The sequence below is a fragment of the Thalassophryne amazonica genome, chromosome 1 (assembly GCF_902500255.1).
Source record: "Thalassophryne amazonica chromosome 1, fThaAma1.1, whole genome shotgun sequence".
NCBI classification, from domain to species: domain Eukaryota; kingdom Metazoa; phylum Chordata; class Actinopteri; order Batrachoidiformes; family Batrachoididae; genus Thalassophryne; species Thalassophryne amazonica.
In genome coordinates this window covers 167,654,920-167,678,949 of record NC_047103.1, presented here as the reverse complement: position 1 = coordinate 167,678,949, position 24,030 = coordinate 167,654,920, and the positions used below count along the sequence as shown (strand labels likewise).

Here is a 24,030-nt window from a genome sequence, read left to right as displayed (position 1 = left end):
TATTTGTCTAATTTCTACTCAAAATATTTGATCACACTGAATGTAACTACAAGTCAAAAACAAAAACATATCTGCTAATGGAACACATACAAATTCAATATATTCATTGGAGTTTCAGCTGATAGATAAATCAGTTGTTATTTGACTACTAAATTATAGCAGATGAATCATTGAGTGATTTTCTTTTCTTTTTTTATATATCTAGCTTTGGAGATTTAATCTTATCAAACATGAATATGTTTCTGTGTAGGCTCTCAGTATCAAACATGAATAGTTTTTGGTTTATTTGTCTAGTTTATTTACTCCTCCTGGGCAGTAAACGTAATATCTCTGTGTTGTGGACAAAAGACATTTGAAAGCTTCATTCTGGGCTCTGGAAAACACTGATCGTCATTTTTCACCATTTTCTGACAATTTATTGATCAAACAACTTTACTTGTTAGGTCATTATGTGTTTATATACTAAAAGTGTCATTAGATATTCTGAAGAGAAACTACACAAATATACTGGGTAAAATTTTGAGATTGTGCAGTGTGTTGGTAGCAGGGGCCAGAAAATCTCTGGTGGTAAAACTCTAATTCCTGAAAAATGTAGACATTTATTTTGTGTGTTTTATATTTAAATTAGTCAGATGTTCATGGATTTAGAACATTTTTATTAATTTTTAGAGTGAGTGAGAAACTTTATAGTGACACAAAATATACAGCGTCCACGATGTGTTGGGCTTTTTGGACTGTGGTTTTCTAGTTCATTATACACATGTTGGAAAACAACCCCAAGCAGTGGCCTGGGAATGATGCCAATCAATATTCCAACCACACTGGCTTCCCAAAGTGAGAGGTCTGATGAGGACAGTTTGCCATCAAAGGCACTTTGGCGTTTTGTGTGTGTGGGTACGGAAAAGCTGCAGAACCTGTGGTATGAAGCTTGTCGTTTCTTTTAACAAGTTTTTCTTGTATATTGTTTTGTTTTTCCTTCTAATTTTACAACTTTACCATGGGAAAACTACGTTTTTCTCTAATATTAATCACATCTTCCATTATTTTAAATTAAACCTACTAACAATCACAACCACTGTTGAAAGCCTCCACGAATGCATGTTTATAGAAAATTAGGCTGAAATATTTATGTTCAGACTTAAAACTCCTAATTATCGTTAATTTTACTAAACTCACTGTGATCCCGTTTGATCAGGATGTTGCTTTTTCTTCTTCGGCCTGTGGCTGTTTCTTTCAATTTCTAAACTGTTTTATTGTTCAGTTTTGCTCTCTTTGAAAGTTCTTGTGTAAAAGCACTTTCTAATAAAATTATTACTGCTATTAAAATCACTGCTATGGCATTGAATACTTCATATGTTCATTTGTTTTTGGCAGGTCCAGTTTCACGGTGGCAGCAGACAGAGCAGGTCATCAGCACTACCCTATCCTTGATCAAGTCCTCTAATTCTTCCTGTGGGATCCTGAGCAGGTTCACAAACCATCTGGGAATATAACCCTCGAGCATGTCCTGGGTCTTCCCCAGGACTTATTCCCCATTGGACTGACGTAGAAGACCTCCCATGGAGACAATCAGGGCGCATCCTCACCAGAAGATCCACCTCAGCTGGCTTTTGTTGAAGCGAATGAGCTGCGGCTCTACTGAGAGTCCTTCCCAGATTTTTGAGCTTCTTGCCCTGCCCTTGAGAGTGAGCCCTGATACTCAATAGAGAAACTTCATTTCTCCCCGCTTGTCTAAGCAACCTTGTTCTTTCACTTGTCACCCAAAGCTCAGGGCCACAGATGAGGACAGGAACGTAAATCAATTGGTAAATCGGGAGCCTCACCTTCTGGCTCAACTCTTTTCTTCTCTACGATGCCCACATTTCACCTTTGTTGCAGAGATAGCAGTTACCTTCAAGAGGTGGGGATGGACTGGATGTCTGCCAGGTGGTTGCCTTCTAGAATCTATGATGGGCCCGCGGTTAGTGGATGTTGCGCAGCAAGGCATGGTACCAGACTGTCTGTGACTACAGTGTGTGAATTCCACAGTTCAGTGGTTCAGTTTGAAGACCAACCTGGTGATGGAAACAGGATGCGGCAAGTCGTGTCAACAGTAAGTGGTCAGCTTCTGTACTGCTGGATCCGGTTCAGTTTGTCGACGGCTCTCAAACAGGTTTCATTTCTATAGGATAGGTAGCAAATATTTCAGTCACACAACAACCAACTGAGACAAATATGGTGGCTCTTGCTGTACCAGTCACACGACTGTGACCAAGATGTCTGACTTTATTAAAGCCATTGATCTGACGCACAATATGGTAGACATCGACTTCAACAGCTGGGGGTTGGCAGTCCAGAAACACGCAATGTGGTGCGTAGAGAGCACAAGACTTCAAACGTATGGAGGGCAGGTTTCTTAAGGTAATTATGCATAGTTGGTAAATTAAACGGGAGTGTGCTAGGACTGTAAATACATTAGCTGATGACAATTTATTAGTTTTGAAAAACAGAATATTTTCAGCAACCGTTGTCCTGGAGATCACCGGATCGTTTCCATCTTTCTCTGCTTCAGCCGCATCAAACTGAGCGAGAAGCAGCTTAATCAGGAAACTCAGCTGTCAACATCCACATAATAGCTGCTGTGATAACTTACCATTTTGTGGACTGAGTAAGTGTCACTTCAGTCACTTTTAGTCAGGATTTCACCAAACTTCAGTTCACCTGTTGAGGCTTCAAACACTGAGATGGGATCCAGCGAAGGCAAAAAGTTCAAGCAGACAATTAGCATTCTTCCTCCCACAGAGAAAAACCGTATCAAAGAGGTTTGTCAGTGAATGTTTCATCTGCCAAACTTCTACGACCCAAAAGCATCCTCAAGTCTGAGCTGTGATTATTCCTTGTAGCTTCCAGGCAGCCACGGGTAGCATCGAACAATCACCGGAATTTAACCAAAATTAAAGCAAACCTGATGTTTACTGTGACGAATTGCCAAATAGAAGATGTTTCGAGTCTCTGCAAGCTGATTTTTAAAAGAAATAAACAAGCCGGTCTCTGCCTGGAAGGCTGGAAAAACACTGGAAAGCCAAAACCTCTGCGGCATGTTTGGGAAAATTTTCAGGAATAATTTAAAGTGTATGTAATTTTATAGTCAACAGGCTAAAACATGCAAACACTCTGCTATAATCCTTTAAGTCTGAGACTTCAGCTCTCGCCATTGTTGCCAGCAAGGCTCACGCACGCTTCCAGAGTTTCCTCGGCTTTTGGAAATGAAACACGTTCATTTAAAAGGCCCTGGGTGACCTCAGGGTCACGCTGCACAGGTAATTACAGCCGAATCCAACAGGAATCATAAAGCTCCCTTCCTGTGGTTAAAGTGTCAGATTAGAGCAACGCAGGAACGCCTCCAGCGCTGGAAGTGAACATGTGACATCATCTGGAAAGCAGGAGAAACCACACAGTTGGAATATCTGTTATTTCTGTGATGGAGTTATGGAACAATTACAATTAAGTTGTAATATTTGAGGTAAAAATGTAAATTTACAAGAAAATTTCACAAGGAAAAAAGTCACAATTATGTGATAAAACATTTTCTGCCAAGGCGTCATTTTATAAGAAGTATGTGAGAACAAACCTATAAGATATTAGAATCCAGTCGGAACAGAAGGAAAATATTTGTAAGTGTGTGTGTGTGTGTGTGTTGGGGGTTCCATATGGGCATATTTAAAATATGTTTTATTGCACATTTAACAAAATATTCACATTTGTTCTTATATACTGTTTAATCCGCGAGCAGCCTTGAGGTGGCTATAAAAAGCTCAACATGTTCACGGACTGGCACCTCCCTACCTAGCTGACCTAATTAAACCTTATGTACCGGCCCGGGCTTTGCGTTCTCAGGGTGCAGGACTACTTTGTGTCCCTAAGGTGACTAAGAAGTTTGTGGGTCACAGAGTTTTCTCTTATTGTGCCCCTGTTCTGTGGAATGATCTCCCTGCATCAATAAAACAGTCAGATTCTGTGGAGACTTTCAAGTCCAGACTTAAGACGCAGTTATTTTCCCTTTCATATGGCTAGCATACTGGTATAGTCTAGTTCTGCAGTTTTTGCTCTTTTAATTAATTTTATTACTAAACGGAGCGTGCCATGGCCTCAACTTTACCTCAGTTCTGGGTCTTTTAGTGAAGCTTAGGGTTAGTGGCCGGCGATCACCTTAGTATTTCTCTGTTTTTCTTGTTGTTTAATGCTACTGTTTAATGATTCTGTTTTTCCTCTCTGTTTAAGGTGCAGCTCCATCCAGACTTGGGTGTGGTATTTGTGCTAGAGACCCTCCTGTCCTGTGCACCAACAGCATTTCCTGTATATTCGTTTTGTGAATTGTTCTGTGATTTATGTCTGTAGCATGGCCCAAGCAGAGGGTCACCCCTTTGAGTCTGGTCTGCTTGAGGTTTCTTCCTCAGAGGGAGTTTTTCCTTACCACTGCTGCTCTGGGGGTTGGTAAGGTTAGACCTTTCTTGTGTGAAGCACCTTGAGGTAACTCTGTTGTGATTCAGTGCTATATAAATTGAAACTGAAATTGAACATCCAGCCCATAAATGGATAAAGGGGTGGAGCCTGGACAAAGCCTCATGTGACCTGGGCAGGGATGAACACCCCCCCATCTCAGAGCTACGGTACAAAGCTAACAGGTTAATGTTGGTGCAGGTGTTTATTACATCATATTTTGGGATGCAGAGCGACGGTTCTCATAATGCTTCAGTGTGGCCATTAAAAATTCTGACTCGCTTGTTCCCTAAATAATCATGGATTAATGACTGAATGAATGGCACACCTGCTACAAATGGCAACGCTGTAACGTGGTTAGCATCTAGAATTACAGCACACAATAATTTAACACAACGCAAATACCGGTGCACACACGTCTGACACGAGTTGCTTGGAGAAATAACAACACAACGAGCCAGATTCCGTTTCTCCTTTGTTTCACTGAGAGTTGCCATGGAAGAACCAAGGTGGATCTGCCCGTAGTTTTGGCACAGGTTTTACACCGCATGGCCTTCCTGACACAATTTGACATGACATGGAGAATTGGTAGGGGAGGCTGTGAACCGGGAACCAACCGCACTGGACATGAACACATTCAACCGTTTGGCTACCACCCAGAGAGAGAGAGAGAGAGAGAGAGAGAGAGAGAGGAGAGAGAGAGAGAGAGAGAGAGAGAGAGAGCGCGCGCGATGGCCCTCACAGTAACTGGAACCCGAGTGGCTCTGACCAACCACAGTGTCAAAACACAAGCTGTCACTCAAAGCGGCCACGCCCCTAATGTTTGATTTGAACTGGGCTTTGTTACTCTGTGAACATGATAATGAACATGATAATGTCTGAAAGACAGTTTAGACATATTTAACTCATATCACTGGATTTGAGCCGACATGTTTTGAGCTAAGATGTTTTCATTTGGGGGAGGTGATGGTCTCGTGGTTAAAGCGTTGGTCTCGTTAAAGCGTTCTGCTTGAGACCAGAGGCTCCTTGGTTCAATTCCCAGCCTGACCAGAAAATCACTAAGGGCCCTTGGGCAAGGTTCTTAATCCCCTAGTTGCTCCCAGTGTGTAGTGAGCACCTTGTATGGCAGCAGCCTCACATCGGGGTGAATGTGAGGCATTATTGTAAAGGACTTTGAGCATCTGATGCAGATGGAAAAGCTGTATAAATACAGTCCATTTACCATTTATTTGCCATTTATTGGTTAGCACTGTTGCCTCACAGCACGAAGGTCGTGGGATCGTTTTCCCACTTGGTCCTTTCTGTGGTCGTGTGAGCTGCCTCCAGCTTCCTCCCACTTCCAAAGATGTGCAGGTTAGGTCAACCGGACACTTTAAACTGACCGTAGATGCGAGTGTGTCTGTCTATACGTGGCCCTGGGCAGGGCTCACTGGTGTCCTGTCCAGGGTAAACCCCGCCTCTTGCCCTTTGACCCCCCCAAAAAAGGTGACAGCACCCTTGGCCAGTATTCATAGCATCTTTTTCCCCCCAACAACCCATCTTCTGACTAATGGAACATGGTGCCTGGTGGTGTTGTATTCTGATTGGGCGGTGTGGTCAGGTGTGCAGTCAGTAGGCAGTTTGGTGGTGTTACCTCATTTCACTGTGAACACATGAACATAAACAGTGGAGTTATGATGAAGATCACTGTGTTCAACCTCAAGAACATCTTCCTAGTAAAAACTAATCCACCCCCCTTTAGATGTCCCTTATTGGTTCCTGCTGTTGTTGTGTTTTAATCTTCAACATGTAATTGGTCACAGGGAAATCAGATCCAGAACCATCGGGAAAACAATTAGTTCTGTATGTTCCCATCAGAAGTGAAGACCTCAGCGGTGCCACTCCAGCTACAGAGGGTGGATCGGCTCCTCTGCGGGGACAGAGCCGCACAGCGGCCGGCGTTGGTCTTCAGTTCTGACCAGATTCCAAAAGACCTCTATAGAAATAATCTGACTTATATAATGTGACCTCCACTGACGAGAATCAGATGCTGCAGTCCAACAGTGCAGTTTAATGACATCAGCCTGAACTCAAAGCCTCCGTGCATTTAAACTCTGCTCCTCAGGATTTTGCTGTCGCACCAAAAGCTGAATCAAAGAGGAAAACGATGTTCAAAGTACAAGAAAATAAAGTCCAGTGTGTTAAACTGTGAGAGCCGGTGTTTGCGACACACAGCTGACACACCAGCCTGTTTGTCTCCAGTTCTGCGGCTTCGCCGAGCTGTTCTCCTAATGCGCTTTAATCTGCGGTTCGACCGCATCTCGGAAAACATCTGAGACATTCTTCACCTAGTCACCCAAAACAAAATCTAAACCAAACATAAAAGTCATCAGAGGACCATTGTTCCAGTCCCAGTTTGCTGTGTTTGCAGCCACTTAAGATCATTTCCACAAAACATCTTAAAACTTGGGGGGAAATCTTCTAGCAAACAAGTGCCGCATGTTTACCATTAAACCGGAGCACACGGAGCCGTGGTTTACCACAGGGCACATCCTCTGGGGACTGCGGACGCCTGGTACAAATTTAATCAGAATCCATCTGGGAGTTAATGAGATGCTCCCCTCGGGTCTAACGTGGACGACCCCCGACCCAGTTACAAAAGGGCCTCAGTGAAGAATCGTTTCCTTTACGGGGATGTGGTTTCGGCTCAAAAAACTTGAACCTCACGCTCGTTTGCTTGATTACACCGATTATTAGCGTGTTTGAAATTTCATGCATGCTGGTGTGTGGGCATCCCGACCCCAACTTTGAACTCTGAGCCAAACAGTTCTCTGGCACACATCTGCCAGGACCAATCAACAGCCGCGCTGGCCGGCCCGACCCCAAACCTGGAGAGTGCGGTTGTGGTTTGGCTGGTCGCTGCACGCTCTGGGGTAGGGGTGGGGGTGGGGAGCTCAGTGCGGTGCTCGGGGACGGCTCTATTGTGTCCTAATTTAATTTTCTCGTTAACAATGGCGATGATTGGAAACATGTGCAGCGCCGGCAATGAAAACAGAAAGTACTCGCGGTAAAACGTCAAACGACACAACAAAAACACACGGTTCCCTCTGAATTAGTGTGTGATTTGGGCAACATCACACCTTTGTGGATCAATGCGGCTTTTCAGGTGCATTAAGGTGCACAGATGTGATTTACAGCAAAGATCAGTATGAAGTGAAACATTAGAAAGATTTGGTTTTCTTTTTTCTTTTCTGCATTTCACTTCACAGAAGATTAAAAAAAGTCACAGTTGAAAATGAAGGACATCAGAGGGCCGACGCAGGGTGTTTTTCAGACCGTGTTTTCTTTGACTTTTGATGAAACTGCTCCAAAAATCTAATCAATTCGAGATATCCAAGAAATATTCCCACCAAGTCTGAAGAAATCCACCAAGCTATTACTGAGTTAGCTTCTCCACAGGCGCGCACACACACACACACACACACACACACACACACACACACACACACACACACACACACACACACACACACACACACACACACACACACACACACACACACACACACCACTGAAAATAACACCCTTTTTCATTGCTTCACTCGGGGTAAAAACACAACAATATGTGTAGTTAAAAATTCTGAAAGAAAAAAAAAAACAATAATAGATGTCAGTAAATTATTTTAAAAAAATGCTGAGTATCGCCACTAAAACATTCCATATGGAATGAGGTGAAGTCCAGATTGAAAAGATGTTCCTACTTGCTTGGTGAGCTGGGATTCCCAGTAGGTGGACCTGGTCACGCATTGGTCTTGTGTTTGAACTCCACTGAATCTACAAGATAAGTCAGCTCCCTTACACATAATAATAATAATAATAATAATAATAATAAAGCTCCACAAGGCAACACCAGGCATCCTCGTGGTTTACTGAGTGGGGGGGGGGGGTACGGTAGGAATCTGGGGGTGCCGGTGCCCTTATTCAGAGATATCAGCCATCTGGACTTTAATTAGCGCTCTCTCCATGCACTCGGCCAAAAGGCAGACATGTTCTCAGTGGGTGTGGTCACAGTTGCACCTCGTTAACGATTCTGTTCATGATTCCCATGAACAGAATGTCAAAGAGCCAGCTAAGGCATGTCGGGTCTGAACCATCAGGATCACAGCGCTGCTTTTTGCAGATGATGCACTTTTCTATGTTTCTTCAGGATGTGACCTCCATTCCAGGATGTGATCTGGAACAGCACCTCCAAATCTACATTCATCACTCCAACACGGCCGACCGAGTCAGGAGAGAGTTGCTGCATCAAGAGGAGTAGCTCAGACATCTTTGGGTCCAAGATTGACTTGGAATACCAGGTCTGCAGGGATGTGGGCTTTGCTCTGGACCTTCATAGTGAAGATAGAACAAAGTCTGAAAGCAAAGCTTTGGATTCATCAATCAATTTATGCTCCAACCCCAACTAAGTAAGGATCAAGAACTTTGGTTACTGATGGACAGAAGGATCCAAAATGAGGTTCCCTCAGAGGATGAGGAGTTGTACCATGCTGAAGGATCTCAGACTGCTGCTTCATGTTGAGATGTTTGAGCATCTTCTTGGGATTCTTATTCCATTTCAGCTTGATGAAAATTTACAATATAGAAGCATTTTATCAATATAAAGTATTGTTTGCACCCCCCACCTCCCCGGGCATCAAGCATGATGTGTTTGCAGCAAAACCAACTTTAATGTGGCTCCAGAAAGTCAGGCCTCATCTCCAGAAAAGTGAGAGCTCGTGTTGAGCTGAACTGCTGCTTTTGAACAACATTACAAATTGAGATTAATGTGACTTTTTTAAGCTTCTTAACGGTGTCTGTGGCTCCATAAATTTGATTGAGTGCAGATTTTCTGTTGAAATGAAAACAGGATTGGAAGATGGATGTCGCTCCTAAAATGTTTTTTTTTTATTATTATTATTATTTATTTTTTCCTCCTTCTTGGTGGAGAATGTGGAGTGAGGGAGGTGTCGGAGTGGACAGCTTCATTGCTCTGATGGATGGCGGCGTCGGGGCTTTTTCTTTTTCACTCCTCGTTCCCTCAATGACTGACTGTTCGAGTGAACTAAACGGTTTCACTCTTCTGTTGACTGACACAAACCAGAGACTTTTTCTCAGGAAAATCAGCATCTCTTCCAACAGCAGCAGAGGTTTTTTTTTTTTATTGATTTCTTTTTCTCTCCGTCCAGTCAGACGGCGTCAGGTTCCATGGTCGTCTTCCAGCACAAAAAAAGAGACATTTTTAGAACATCACTTTTTGGATTCTGAACGACTGGACGTTCATTTTCAGAAATGCTTTCCTGCTTTTTGGGACTCATTGATATGAAGAGACAAAGCCAAGAATAGTCTGAAACTTTGTTTTTAAAAACCTGACTTGATATGACTGCAGCTCAAGGTCACACTGCTGTTTTTGACTTCGGAACGCTTCACCTCATGAATTACACCAAAGCGAAAAGGTTCAGTGCCTCTATACACTGTGAGGATGACAATAATCACTTTCATTTTTAAGCATTTTTGGAGAAACTACAGCACTGTCACAGTTCAAGATCACACTCCTGTCTTTAGACTTTTTTTCCATTGGTTGCAGTAACATCAAGTTGAGAAATTGAATAAAAATCCCACCTAATGTTTTCAAGTCGGTCATGTTTAAGAATCTTTGGATAAAGTGGAAAGCGCTCAAGCTCAAGGTCAAACTCCTGTCTTTAGACTTTTTTTCCATTGGTTGCAGTAACATCAAGTTGAGAAATTGAATAAAAATCCCACCTAATGTTTTCAAATCAGTCATGTTTAAGAAGCTTTGGATAAAGTGGAAAGCGCTCAAGCTCAAGGTCACACTCCTGTCTTTGGTCTACTAAAAAAAGTCTCACCCTTTGTCCCTTTTTATGTGATTATTTATTTTACTTTATTTTATTTTTACCCTATTTATTAATTTCATTCCCTTATATTATTTCTGTTTGTGTCATTTATGTATGTAATCATATTTTACTAATGTATTTGTTATGTACATATGTAATATATATGTATTTATTTATTTATTGTGTTATTCTCTCTATTATTTTTTTGTCAGCACCGTGCACACCAAAGGCGATCTTGTTTGTTTGTAATTTGGGATCATTGTCTTGCTGAAATGTCCACCCTCGTTTCATCTTCATCATCCTCGTAGATTTTTTTTTTTAATCAATAACATCTCTGTACATTTTTTCATTCATCTTTCCTTCAATTAGATAAAGTTTGCCAGATGTTGAAAAACAGCCCCACACCATGATGTTCCACCTCTAAACCTCACTGTTGGTCTGGTGTTTTTGGGGTCATGTGCAGTGCTATTTATGGTGTGTATTATGGCATCCATAGAGTTCAGTCTCATCTAACCAGACTATATTCTTCCAGTATTTCACAGGCTGGTCTAAATGTTGGACAGCAAAGCTTCAACATGCTTTTTCTTCATCAATGGAGCTTTGCGTGGTGAGCGTGCAGACAGGCCATGGTGGTTGAGTGTATTACTTATCATTTTCTTTCAGTTGCTCTCCCCAAGTGGTCCTTGGCTCTTGGACAACTCTTCTCATAAATCTTTTCTCCATCAGAAATCTTGCTAGGAGTATCTGGTCATGGGCAGTTTACGGTGACTTTCCGGTTTTAGACTATGGCCCCAACAGTGCTCACTGGAACAGTCAGAAATTCTGAAACCAATGCCATCAGTATGTTTTACAACAATAAAGTTGCAGACACCTTGAGAGAGCTCTTTGCTTTTACCCATCATGAAATGTTTCTTGTGTGACACCTTGGTAATGAAACACTTTTTATAGGCCATCATCTGGGACTGAACTAGCTGATATTAATTTGCACTGACAAGGGTCAGGATTGCTACTAATTACTGATAGATTTCAGCTGGTGTCTTGGCTTTCTGTGCCTTTTTGCATCTCCCGTACTTCAGGTGTTCAATACTTTTTTCAACACATAATTTATGGGCATCTATGGCTTTATTTCCATTGTATGTGTGTATTACTTGGGTTGATACTGACATCTGGTCAAAATTTCATGTCAATAGTACCTTAAAAATATATATTTACTGAGAAAAATGGTGATGTGTTAAATACTTATTTTACCCGCTGTACATGTCTTTGGGTCCTCAGCCTTTGAGATTGAGAGGCACCTGGGAAAAGGCGCCTGTGGAGTCATGAGGTCACTGAACAGAGATGCTTAGTGATCTTTTCAGGTGAAAGAAGGGCCAAGTCTTTAGGGTACTTGTGCTGCCTGTCTTGCTGTATGGTTGTGAGACTTGGATGCTAACCAGTGACATAAGGCGACAGCTGGATGTCTCTGGAATTAGGTGTCTTTGAAGGATCTTTAGGCACTGCTGGAATGACTTTGTATCAAACAAGTGGTTACTAAGACAGACTAAGATGAGGAGTATCACTTGCATTGCGAGGGTGCGACAGTTTAGACATTTTGGCCACGTTTCCCATTTCTCTGTGCACGATCCAACATGCAGGTGGCTGAATGGTGAGGACCCCCAGCAGCCGGAGAAGGTCAAGAGGATGCCCATGTTCCACCTGGCTGCTGTAGATACATGGTTATCCTAGAGGTGTGGGAATGGACCAGTTGTCTGCCTGGGTGGTTGGACCCAAGGCAGTTCTGTGGTGTCATGGATGTGGCAAAGCACAGCACCAGTACACGCTCCCAGACATGACTTGAATGGTCATAGTAACAGCACTAATGAGAAAACAAAAACAACAACAACAACAACAACAAAAAAACAAAGCCAGCAAAGTTATATTTTATTTATATTTAAAAGCAAGTTGTTTCAGAATCTTTGGATAAAATAAAAATCAAAAAAAACTATGGAAGCTCAAGGTCACACTCCTGCCTTTAGCCTACGTTTTGCTTTATTAATGGTCACAGTAATATCATTGATGGGGGTGGGGGCAGACAATATTTTTAATAATACATTTAATAACCTGCAAATGTATTATTTCATTTAGGTGTCAAACATTATTATTTAAGGTTGTCGGCTGTAAAGAATCATTATATATTATTTAGTGGTCATGTCACTAAATAATGTCAATAAAGGCCCCGGGAAGAATTACAGGACTTGGCCAAGGATAGGGAAGCGTGGGATGAGCTGCTTACTCTCCTGCCACCGTGACATGGACGTGGATAAGTGGCAGAAAATGTATGAATGAATGTAAACCTACAAAAAAACTGACATTTTGTGTTGTTTTTGTGCTAAACCTAAGTTAAAATCTACAAATAATTATTTTTGACAATAAAATAGAAGATTCAAATGAATTAATTTGGAATAAATACTTGTTGACGTCTTTGTCAGAACTCCAGTCCCTAAAACGTTTGCACATTACATTTCGTGTGCAAAAACAATCAACGTGCACTTTTTGAAAACGGCACCTCCTTGGCTGGCGTACAAAACAAATATGATCAAAATGTAGTTTGTTGTTTGATTTCTATTTCTCAGAGGAGACTTCGAGCTCCGGCGTCGTCGCTGCAGGCTCGTCATGCTGCTCGACTCCTTACAGGGAATTTCCTTCAGTAATGAAGAACATACATGGGAACATGAGGTCTACACCTCTGACTGGCCTGCAGGGAGACCACGTTAAGTTTAAAAGACCTTTTTGAAGCAATACTTAGACCTTCCGACGTTCATGCATTCATTACAATCCTGCAGCCCCGTTTCTCTGTCAATGCTGCTTGGCTCCCGGTTGAAGTATAAACTCATAAAATAAGCGGCGGACACAAGACGTCTTCAACTGCTGAGGTGCTGCGTCCAGAGTGAGATGTTTACTGTCCTCATTTACCTACATTTCATCATGTCTACAGGTTTACTAGCCAGAGGTGTCCAGAGGCATCCTGGCAGTGGAAGACAAGTCCAAAAATGCTTCACCACACAACTCCACTAATTACAACCACACGCCAGCTGCAGTGAAATGTTTTGGAAAAGAGCGAAACCTACAAAAAACAAACAAAAAAAAAAAACAAGAAAAAAACAACAACAAAAAAAAAAAAACACTTCCACGACTGTTCCTCCCTGCGGACATCCAATCATAATTTCAAGTATAAATCTAGCAGCCCTGCCAAGGTTTTAGATTAAGATCATCCTCTGGAAATTCATCTTCTCTCTTGCCCTCCCCTCCCCAAAATCCCACTGACAGCCAGATCGTGTTGGCACGGCGACAAGCATCGCTCTCTGCTCGAACAATCAGGTGGGAGGTTTGTTGGATGCGGGCCCTCGTGGACCATGCAGCCCCGTCTGCTGGAGCAATCAGATTCCTGGACACAAAGGGTGGGTTTGGAGCGCCCGGCTCCCAGCGCTGGCCCCCGGTGGGAGATCCGGGGCCAGTGTTGATGAAGTGATGCTTTTTCAAAGCACTACTGGGTTTTGGTTTGAAACTCTGAGGAAAAGAGCACAAGATGTTCAGGCAGAGGACACATCGCTCCCTGTTACACCTGAAATGACTCTTAAACGAAGAATCCAGCAACAGCTGCTACATTCCAACAGGGAGTTAAACGGCTGGGTCTCAAACCGGAGGTCCGGACCTCCAGGTGGTACTAGCGGTTTTACAGAATGGGAACATTTTTAAATATTGGATTTTTGTAGAAGAGATAATTATTATTTGGTTTTATGGTTAATCTATTGAGAAGAGCAGAAACTACTTCAGGTCAGGTCTGGGAGCATGTGTCAGCGCCACCTTGTAGGTCCTCAAATACCATGCAGAAGATCCCAGAAGATCCAGATGAAACGCTGGTGTCTGCTTGGCGTTTTACAATTGTTGGCGTCCTCAAAACTGAGGAACGTGCACATTGGATCAGACTCAGGGAAACACGCCACATGGCCGCAGTATCATAGCTGATGTTCCCTCACAATCCAAGTCGAGCACATCATGCGAGTCCCTGAAGTCCTCGTAGAGCAGCGAACTGACGATTTTCAGTAGAATTGTTCAAATCGTAACCCCAGCATGAAACTTGGCAAGAACATTCATTTTGGGATTCTCTTCAGAATTAACAGAGGAGCCAAAGCAAATATCCAAAATGACTGCCATTTTTTTCAAGATGGCTGCCTACAGCAATGGTGAAAATCTAAATTTGACATAGCTCATAAACAAAACAACATATTTATGTTTTTTAGTATTCTGAAAGAAATGTTACCCGTTTAAAATCATCTTTGGTATCAATGTTAGTCTCTAAATGTAAATTTTTATGCCATTCACCAATGTTCATTGTGGTAAGTACCTGAAATGCAAATGGATACTTTGGAATTTTTGTCCAATTTTAATACAACTAGAATCAGCCAGTGCCTTCAGTCAAATGTTATTTTTCTGATGGTACAAGAACAAACAGCAGTATTGTCAAGATCATTCTGAGGTCTCATCCAGGTCCTACACCGATCATTTTAAGGTCTGATCTCTCTTCCAGCCCTTTTGAAGCTCTCATTTGGGTCATTTTGAAGTCTGATCCAGTACATTTTGAGCTCTTGTCCAGTTAGTTTTGAAATCCCATCCAGGTCCTTTTAAAACTGTCATCCAGGTCATTCTAAGATCTCACTGATGTCACTTTGAGGTTTCATCCAGCTCGTATCCAGGTGCTTTCCTGCACTAGCATAAACCGATTTAATGTCTGAGTGGTTGCAGCAGGTGCTGTGATTAGTTGATAATTTTGTCCCCAGTGTTGATGTCTGGAGAACAGGTGTTTAAAATGTTCCACTAGCTCGGGCCATGTTCATTACCCAACAAGGCATAACTCAAGGAACGCCAACTGAATGTTGCCTCTCTGTCATATTTTTTCAACCATCACAACAGAGGAAAAGACTCGTCAAGGAATACTGACAGCCCAGGACGGACCGACAGGAACCTCTGGATTCATTTACTGTTGAAAAGAGAAAAGACAAGGACGACTTCGCCGCTACGTGCCACGATGCCTTGTAACCATGGCGATTCTGGGAGAAAGCTGGAGTCATACTTTCCTTTCTGGAATTACGTAATTGGCTTTGATCGATACCAGGCTGCACACTGAGGCACGATTGGAAAGTGGAATCACTTGCACGTAGTGTGCTCCAGTTCAAGGTGAGATGTCAAAAATCTCGGTGCTTTTGCGGGCTATTTCTCCGTTTGCTTATTCACATGGTGTTTTCTTCTCGTCCATGTGCAACAAGATCCGTCTGACAGCTCGCTGGTGGAAAAAAAAATGCTCAACATCAAACTCGGGCGTCTGAACCTGCCGGCATCTGTTTTTCATCTCAGCGAACGTCGACCACCACGTCGGCAAAATCACCACCAGCACGAGACATTATGTCAAAATGCTACATGGAAATAATTCATGTTTTCGTGTAAATGACACCAAAGTAAATTGGACTTGTGCAATTATAACCTACAAAGGACAAAGACATCAAATAATTTTGCTTCAGACAGCACGTGTTGTTATTCCACATCCAGGTAATGAATTTGACATTTCACTCCAAACCCGATCCAAAGCAAAAACAAATTAGGACTAAATGTCAAGAAAAAAAAGGAGAGTTTGTAATTTTGTTGGCTTTTAAATCGGGATTGGAGCATCAGAAAAGGTTTTGCTCAAGTGCGTTTTGTTGGAAAGAAGCTAAGCGTTCCATCGATGCCCATATTTTGCCATTTTGTTATGAAATAATTGTAAAATGTTGCAAGTGCATGTCAGAGGGATGTTGTAAATATATGAGATGTTTAATTCCACCATTGAGCTCTGAATTTACTGACTTTCTCCTTTTTGCATGAACATTTTAGAGTTTTGAAGTGGAAGACATTTGAAAAAACAGTGTTGGCCATTTTTATGTTACTCATGATGCAAAACACCCACGTTTATATTATAGATATAAAAATCGCTCATATGTCTGTTTGTACAGAACTGGATCACGGTAAAACCTCAGCGGATTTCCTTCATATTTGTTTTCCTTCATTGTGTTACTACGAGACACTAGGGGTGGAACGATACATCGCATATCACAATAATCCCATCGTGTGGCCTGTATTGAATCAGATCTTTTTTTTAAAACTGAATATCATGATACCATGAAAAGTATATTTTATGATGTGTACTGATGAGGGTTAAACATTCACGACAGATGACTGTCCACATAATTCATGATCAGTTATGTATCATGATATTATCAAATCACGATAGGTGTATCAAGATAGTGTATTTTTCCCCTCCTACAAGACACTGTATGTACAACATCTCAGTCCATCCAGCTGGAAATGGGTACCAGCCTTGGTTTGGGACGTAACTTGCAACCGACTGGCGTCCCGTCCAGGGGGTCATGGACTCTCATTTGCTTTGCTCTTTGGAATCTGGGGATAAGCACCAACACTGACAGGTCTCAGGGGTAATACAGGACTGAGGTACATTACTAATGCGCCATGAAATGTTGCCAATTTTATGAACATAAAAGTTCATATTCCATGTCTTTGACCAATATTTCAATAACCGTTTGTTGATTTCCCTTCATGTTTCTTTGATTTAAGCACCTATTCTTGCTGTGAGGTGCATCTTTATACAGCAATCTGAAACTGGTGCACTGCCAATTTGAGCAAAAAACATACTTTGCTGTAGACACTTACTGCCACCTGCTGGCTGTATGATGACTATGACATTTAGCAGTCCTTAAAACTTGTTCCAGGCCCCAACTGTGGATATGAATCAGAACTGAGTTATTACTGACTAAACCAGAAAAAAAAAGAATATATTAAGTGTTCTAAAGATTTAAGTCGGTGTCGCACAACATCTGAATAAACTCTAAAGTAAATCTACAATAAGTTGATGACAGAGCGGCAGCCTGTTCCAGTTCGACTCTGCTTAGGTCAACAGCATGGAAGAGGGCCCTGCCGTTTTCTCCAGAGACTCCTCTTTGGATGCTGGCTACTCCAAAAGTTTCCCCATTTTGTTCTCTGTGTTCCATCTTTGCTCCTCCCGCAGTTGTCTTAACGGATGAGTTATGCAGTGAAGGAACTCCCTGCACTCCAGCCTGATCAAGCCAGGGATTCCCTTGTTGTAGGAAAAGCTGGACCTGGACAGGCTGAGGGGAGAGAATGGGGGAGGATGAGGGGAGAAACCACAGGAGGACACCATGAAGGACAAGAACTGTTTATGTTGGGGAAACCCTGAAGGTAAGACAGGTGAGAACCTCCAAGATTAATGTCCTCTGCTGTCAGCGGTGAGTGGAGATGATTTCTCGGCACAGATTCTCCGTTTAATTACTTTCGCAGTTAATGTTTATTCTCCTAAACATGAAGCATGGAGATATTCAGAAACACAAATCTTTCTGGTTGACACGACCAGTAAAAAGTAAGACCCTTCGGCTGCTCCCTCGTTTCTCACTCAGGGGCGCCACAGCAGATCCAAGGTTGATCTGCATGTTGATTTGGCACGTTTTACGCCGGATGCCCTTCCTGGTTGACACGAGTTGTGAAAACTGGCCTTAATTGACCTCTTTTTTGTTGTAGAGCAGAAGACCTAAGTCCTACATAGGCCTTGATGTCCATCAGGCTGGTACTTATGTCTATGATCCCCCACTTTATGGGACACCAGTCCATCGTTGGTTACTTCCCCAGACATGGGGAACCCGTTTACAGCTGGGTGGACTGTGACAATGCAGATGAAGTGTTGTGTCTGAGAACAGAGACCCTGAAGAGCCTGAAGCACAGACTTAGAGTCAATCCCCGAACTATGTATTGGTCGGCCGTCTCCTATCCCACACATCCTTTGTCTAGCGCCACCATCAGGCCATTTTTACAGGTGCAAGGTGAAGGCACGATCATCACCTGTTGATGCCCCACACTGGACGTTTCCAGCAGAAGGACTTGCCATGCTCATCGTCGGGCTCTGTCCTCAAGGTGTCCTCTGAGTAACATTCATTTGTTCATTTGTTCTTCCGCCAGTCCATAAACAATCTAAATGTTCCGTTTCTTTCCTCGCTGCTTTGCCATATGGAAGTTATTTCTCCGTGGAGATTTTGTTGTTAATTGTTTTCACAGGTCTTCTGTTTTTGACCAGCAGCAGCTGGTCAACTGTGATTTGAATTAATAAAGAAATAACATTTTAAATTGATTTACAGCATGGCTTAAGGTATATCTAAAGAGGCAGAAAACCCTATATTTATTAATACCCAAAAGTCCTTTTTTATTCTCCGTTTACCTTCAAAGAAACATACTGATTTGACAGCATCAATAGTAATGACATTTCCTGGTCACAGGACATCACAGATTGACGCAAACCTGCACCAATTAAGACCTCAAGACCAGAGTTCAGAATCCTTTCTTTGTAAGGATGCCTTATTATCCCGGTGGAGATGTACATTCTCAGAGAGCACTTCCCAGTTCTGGGAATAAGTCGCCTTTTTAGGCCTTATGATGATGTACCAATGCTTTTGTGCACGTGTGTCATCATGCACAGCAAGCTGCTCAGTGGATAAGGAGCTAATCTGCCCATAGATCAACCTGGGTTTGAATCCCACTCATGTCTCTCTCCTTGGACAAACCACTGAATCTGCATCACCTCAAACCACCCAGCTGCACTTGCGTACTGGCTTTGGCTGGGGAGGTATCCTGAGTCTGACTGGCACCCCGTCCAGAGGAAGTCTACGACTCTCATCTGCTTCATGCTACGGAATCTGGAGCTGAGCACCGGCACCAACAGGCCTCAGCGCCTGTATGGGGCTTCTTGTGTAATCGTGATGATACTGTGCGCCACCGTGTGATCTGATGCTGATCCAGAAACCGCAGAAACCAATGAACAGTAGATATCGCTGCCGTTGGATGTTGCTTTGTACACAATCATGATCAATTTTTGTTAGTCACTGTCAGAGTAAACTGCAAAAACAACAAAGAAAAAAAAACACCACAGGGAATTCAACCAACCATGGATCTGTAGATGTACGGATGGATGTGTAGTTATTGTGAAGCGCGTAGATCATTTGGACTATAGCGTTGGGTTACAATACGTACCTCCTGGGTTCGATTGTCTCAGTCCATTCAACTATAAATGCGAAGAAACCTGGGTTGGACTGGCTCTAATCCACTTCCTCTTGCACAATTTGGGGATAAGTACCAACACCAACCACTGGTGCATCTGCAGAGTCTATATGGGACTTCCTTCTTCTTAGGACTGTGGACATTATGAGCAACAAACGTCTGAGTTGGAAACAGCTTTTGTATTCCACGCTACAGAAGGTTCAGGAAGGGGACCCGGACATCTGTATTTACAGGGCTGACAGTATTTTCCCCATAAATACCTGCAAACTATTGTATCCAGAAAGACAAAAACGGCCAGTGGTTCTCAGTTTCCCAGCATGCCCTGGCCTGATAGCACTCACATCTACCGGGTCATGATGTAATCCCTGTATTTAGCTCGTATGACTTAATATGTACAGTATATTAGGCATCAATAGTCGAGGCACACCTCGCATTCGTCATGCATTCGTTTTCTTTTCTATTTGCTTGGTGCTAAACACAAAGCTCGTCTTAATTTGATTTACGGGGAAAAAAAAAAAAATCTGGCTCTGTTTGTGGAGCACCAAAAACTCACAACTGGCTCCATGTGCACAAAAGGACAAAGACATACAAGTGAAATACAAAACCTACATGGCAACTACTGTTAACGTTACACTGCAGTCAACTTTTTTCTTTGAACTTTTTTGTCTGAAATGCTTTAAACTGTATTAAAGCAGTTTTAAGTTGGTTTATAGTAGCACATTTTTATGGCTGCTTTGAGTGGATTCAAATCTTTCTTTTTTGGTTTTATTAGCAAGTTTGTGCCGTGACAGCTCAGCTGTTCAACACATAATTTATGGAGGGAACATTTATAAGCTAAGGAGGTGATTCCATTGTTTTTTCCCATGATGGGGACAGTGCTGGGGGGTCAGACATTCCTGACAATTAAGAACTATTGTGTGTGTTGGGGGGTGGAGGTTGGAATAATCCTACAAAGCAGTATGTGCCATATAGGCCCCAGATTGTACAGCATGAATTAGACAAGCGTTTACGACTGCCACCAGATGGAACACCAGTCCATTAAAGGTTATGACCCCAGGTTATGTTTCCAGTTGGACCTGGTAAACGACGGTTACACTGACAGCCTCCTCAAGACTTTGGCAATCACTGTCCAAACACCTGGGAAAATGTGAATTTAGGGCAAAATTACATTAAAATTAATCCAGTAGCCACGGATTAACTTTTTCCAAATACTAGGGGAGCTATGACCACTACCTTTGCACCCCCCGAGGAACCAAACCAACTTTTTTAGGTTCCTTAGATGACCCCAAAACACAAGGGAGGGAGCTGAGACCTGATGTGGCTAGAGTCGTGCCGTGATGTTTTGGGCTGCGATCACACAGAGTGTTTCCAGTTTCAACGTGCTGTAAATAAAGGTGGAGCCTGATGCTGAGGACAATGCAAGAGCTCAAGAGCTTTCCTGTAAAGCTGGACCGTTCAGCAAATGGACATTGATACATTATTACAGTTAGAACCCTCCCACCCTCCGTACGTCTGAAGCCTCCAGACCGCTTTAACCCAGTGGGACATCCAGGTCACAGTCATGTGACTGAACGTGGTTTGTTTTGTGTCGCTAAAGACACTCACTCTGAAAAAGAATGCATTTTACTAGGGGAGCTACGACCTCTACCTTTGCACCCCCCCCCCCACCCCCAAAGACTAAACCAAACCAACTGTTTTAGGTTCCCTAGATGACCCCCAAACACAATAAGGATGTTCCCAAAAATAAAAACTGGGCTCAAGCCAGTTATCCAAGATGGCGTCCAAGATGGCTACCAAAATAGGCTTTATTTCACTGAAACACCAATGATTTCTGTCATTATTAAGTCTAGTGTTTGTTCCTACTATGTATTTTAATGATAAGGGTCTATTGGTGGCCATTTTGGACGCCATTTTGAATCTTAAACCCATGAATGAATTTAGTTTAGGCACAAATGAGTTTGCTGTGACCTGCAATGGTCTTCCCATTGAATCTCTGTGATATTTAACTTGTTTATATGTTGTGTAAAGCTGTTTTAGTGAAGAAAAAAAAAAAACTATTTTGGCGGCCATCTTGGATAACTGGCTTGAGGCCAGTTTTTGTTTTTGGGAACATCCTGATTGTGTTTTGGGGTCATCTAGGGAGCCTAAAACAGTTGGTTTGGTCGTAGCTCCCCTAGTAAAATCCAGCTTTACAGGAAAGTTCTTGAGTTCTTGCATTGTCCTCAGCATCAGGCTCCACCTTTATTTACAGCGTGTTGAAACTGGAAACACTCTGTGTGATCGCAGCCCAAAACATCACGGCACGACTCGAGCCACATCAGGTCTCAGCTCCCTCTGACAAAAGAAACAAAAGCAGAAAGAAGCCACTCTGTATGAATTGTTGATTCAGCTGCAGGGGTTTTGCGTTTCCTTTGGGTGCTACAGCATGGGTGGGCGTGAAGCTCCACCTCCAAACACGGACGCTCACCACTATCTCCACAAGATTATTATTGTGTTAATGTGTTTTATGAACATTCCCGCCCCAACCACCCTTTAATTTATTAGAACTGACTTGCCTGCACAAGCCGTTTTCTTCATGTGAATCTTCGGGCCTCCGAGACATAAACTTGAGTTCCGAAATAAAAGTTTCAACATTCTGGCTTCTGGAAGTGAACTGACTTCCAGGTGAAACAGGATGTGGGAGGTGGCTTGTCTCTGGAGATCATGATTTTGAAACAAGCGGGATGGAATCCATCAGAGAAGAGGAAACAATAGAATCCACACCCAAAGTATGGCCAAGGGAGCGAAGTTTGGATGATTTGTTCAGGTCCACATGATTTTGAGCACTTTTCTGTTTCTGTCAGCACATTCACGGCTCGCTGCACAGGACAGCTATTTTTGTCCGACGGAAACATCCAAACAACAAAGGAAAACCTCGCCTTCACTGCACGCTTCCATCGCCACAACAAACCTTCTCCAACACAAGAGGTGGTGGTGGGGACTTAATTTGCATCATTTTGTGGACTGAACTGCAACGTCATCTGCAAAAATCCCACTAACACTGTAAAATACTGACCATGTCTGCTTCAGCTTCCATCTCTCCTTACATATATATATATATATATATATATATATATATATATATATATATATATATATACACATACGTCTATGAGAAATGTTTTGTACTATTTTTTTTATATGGGTAAAAACAATCCCCCAACTCAACTTAACTTGTGTGTTCCTTGTAAAGCCAACAAAGCTTGAATATGTTACTATGTGCATCCATACTGTTTTCTGAGTTCACCAGAAAAACTGAACATCATCATCATCATCTTCAACTGCTTATCCGAGATCAGGTCGTGGAGGCAACAGTTCCAGTAGCGGACCCCAGACTTCCCTTTCCTAGGCCACATTGACCACCTCTGACTGGGGGATCCTGAGGCGTTCCCAGGCCAGTGTGGAGATATAACACTATGTAACAAATTTTTATTTTTGTTTTGTTCCTGGGTACGCAGTGTGTTTTCCTAATCTGTTATGCCTTAAATAAATAGAAAATAGCTGTTATTCCACAGAAACTTTGCTTCTGTGATCAGGACAATGATATTTTGAAATGATGGAATCACCGGCCTCGGAGGATGTTCATTCAGTTGTTTAATTTTGTAGAAAAAAAGCAGATCACAGACATGACACAAAACTAAAGTAATTTCAAATGGCAACTTTCTGGCTTTAAGAAACACTACAAGAAATCAAGAAAAAAAAAAATCGTGGCAGTCAGTAACATCCTCCGAGGCCGGTGATTCCATAATTTTTGCCAGGGGTTGTATTCTCGATTTGCCTTCACTACTACTGAGTAGTCTTCTAGAATATTCTTTAACTGCTAGAACTGTCCAGAATTTTCTAGAAGTTTCCAGAGTTATCTAGAAATTTCAAGAAACTTTTAGAACTTTCTAGAACGTTGAAAAAAATTAAATCAAAGTTTGTGCTGAATGTAGTCATTTTTCCATAGACTTTAGACATAAGCAGTTGAAATGTAACACTTAGAAGCCAGGAACAAAAACTGTGTTACATAGTGTAATCAGTCTCCTCCCAGATCGACGTGCCTGGAACACCTCCCTAGGGATCCGCCCAGGAGGCATCCTTACCAGATACCCGAATCACCTCAGCTAGCGCCTTTCAACTCCTTTCTACTCCTAGTTCCCCACAGACGTCCGAACTTCTCACCCTATCTCTAAAACAGAACTTTTTTTTTTTAAGTTTCCAACCTGGGATTTCCAAGTCATGCTGAATGCAGCATGAGCGAAACGCTGTTAGCAGAACTGGAAGTCACAGCTTTGACACCAAACAACACTTAAAGATGCATCGTGATTTCATCATATCAAACGCTGACCGCTCCATGACTTTTCCTTTTGGCCAGCTTACATTTTTATTACCTATGGACACGGCAAAATCAGCACTGTTGGTATCGATACTGTTGAAGTGTGCTTAGAACATATCCCTGAGGTGCAACAGAATTCACTGGAAATAAGTCAGCAACTCTGCCCAACTCTGCACA

The 24,030-nt window shown here is 42.4% G+C and overlaps 1 long non-coding RNA gene across 1 annotated transcript; it reads right to left on the bottom strand.

The window, feature by feature from the left end:
• Positions 1–434: 434 nt before the first annotated feature.
• Positions 435–21,076, bottom strand: LOC117520802. The gene is made up of 3 exons (XR_004563769.1): positions 21,065–21,076; positions 5,889–5,894; positions 435–734 (listed from the first exon to the last, which is right to left on the bottom strand). It is a non-coding gene; the product is annotated as an uncharacterized LOC117520802 (long non-coding RNA).
• Between the last annotated feature and the right edge of the window lie 2,954 nt (positions 21,077–24,030).